The 1,839-nt window shown below is 48.5% G+C and overlaps 2 non-coding genes across 2 annotated transcripts; one reads left to right on the top strand and one right to left on the bottom strand.

The window, feature by feature from the left end:
* Positions 1-979: 979 nt before the first annotated feature.
* On the bottom strand, positions 980-1,054 carry Trnat-ugu (transfer RNA threonine (anticodon UGU)). The gene has a single exon. It is a non-coding gene; the product is annotated as a tRNA-Thr (tRNA).
* A 416-nt stretch (positions 1,055-1,470) lies between these two features.
* Positions 1,471-1,545, top strand: Trnat-ugu (transfer RNA threonine (anticodon UGU)). Its single transcript has one exon. It is a non-coding gene; the product is annotated as a tRNA-Thr (tRNA).
* The last annotated feature ends 294 nt before the right edge of the window (positions 1,546-1,839 follow it).

Below are 1,839 nucleotides of genomic sequence, written 5' to 3' on the forward strand. Positions count from 1 at the left end.
GAGCACTATGGGACTAAACATCTCAGGTCATCAGTCCCCTAGAACTAAGAACTACTTAAACCTAACTAACCTAAGGACACCACACACATCCATGCCCGAGGCAGGATTCGAACCTGCGACCGTAGCAGCAGTGCTGTTCCAGACTGAAGCGCCTAGAACCGCTCGACCACACCGAATACAGTAGTGCCACCAATGTGTGTGTGTCTGTCAAACGCAACGTTCTGGCTAGCGGGTAAGGAGATCCCACCATGGAGTCGCTGTCCCACTATGCAGCGAGAGATTGCGTGCCTTGCAGTCCTGTCAAATGTCGTTGCAATTGCACACGGTGTTTGATGCGGGGCCCTTCCTGTCTGTAGCACAATGTAGCGCTCATATGCTGCTGTAGTTGACCGTGACAGACCACCTGTTCTGCTTCTGGTAGCAGTCCTGTGGTTCGGAACTCTCCACATGCGTGGGAAACAATATTGTGCGCAATATCAAACCCCGGGGCTAGATTCGTCCAACTTCGTCCCTCTTCCAGTTTTGCGATGCTTTTTTCCGCGTGTGAAGTTATCCGTGTGTTCATTCCGGGCCACGCTGTAATGAGGAACACCAACATAGTGCACCGCAATAGCTCGCTGACAGACACACACGTTTTCCCGTTCCTTCAACAGCCACGTTTTGTGGGGACAGTCCCCTTTGGAGCGGTAGTGACTCTGACCTCACGTTGTGTAACGTCCAACATTCAGTGCATGACTGGGAGACCTCTTGCAACATGCTCCCACACTTTCATTCATTTCCATCTGTATGTATTATGTTATTTTCTTCCAGTCCATTTATTTTACATAGGTATCGCTTGTAAATGAGACATAGTCAAAAGTAAACAATATGAAATACCGAGGTGCGACAATAAAGTAATGAGACTGAAATGATTATTAAATGGACACCCTAGCTGCAATCAGGCGTTGATGTACTTCGTTGCGGACATGTTGAAAATGTGTGCCCGGACCGGGACTCGAACCCGGGATCTTCTGCTTACATGGCAGACGCTCTATCCATCTGAGCCACCGTGGGCACAGGGGAGAGTGCGTCTGCAGGGACTTATCCCTTGCACGCTCCCCGTGAGCACATTTTCAATATGTCCCCAATGAAGTACATCAACGCCTGTTTGCAGCTAGGGTGTCCATTTAATTATCGTTTCATTTCTAGCAAAGCTGCATGGTCATCCACGGTAACTGTTTTTTCGGGAACAGATACTAACGCCATATATAGTTAAAATATGGCTTCCCGGCCATTGACCTTCTTGTGCGAACGCACACGCTATGCCCGAACTCGTACGGGAATTGGTAGATTAATCTGCCACGAGTAATGAGTATGATGGGCAAACATCTATTAGGCGCACTACGAATGTAGTGGTGTGGACATGTTGGGAATGTGGATCTCACGGGGAGCGTGCAATGGATAAGTCCCTGCAGAAGCACTATCCTCTGTGCCCACGGTGGCTCAGATGGATAGAGCATCTGCCATGTAAGCAGGAGGTCCCGGGTTCGAGTCCCGGTCGGGGTCCACATTTTCAACATGTCCCCAATGAAGTAGATCAACGCCTGTTTGCAGCTAGGGTGTCCATTTAATTATCATTTAATTTCTAGCAAAGCTGGGGCGATAGCAGATAGGGACCGACGAATAAGACTTGAAGCATATAGGCATGCACAAGACAGACCCTATACAACACGCGTAGACAACAATGGGAGCTATTTGTAACAACACAAACAGAGCAAAATATATGGGGGGAACTATACAAAATACTGACAGAGAAGATAAAAACCCCGCTAGTTCTGGGAACGCTAAGGCAGGATGACG

This window comes from Schistocerca cancellata, chromosome 7 (assembly GCF_023864275.1).
Source record: "Schistocerca cancellata isolate TAMUIC-IGC-003103 chromosome 7, iqSchCanc2.1, whole genome shotgun sequence".
Lineage (NCBI taxonomy): Eukaryota > Metazoa > Arthropoda > Insecta > Orthoptera > Acrididae > Schistocerca > Schistocerca cancellata.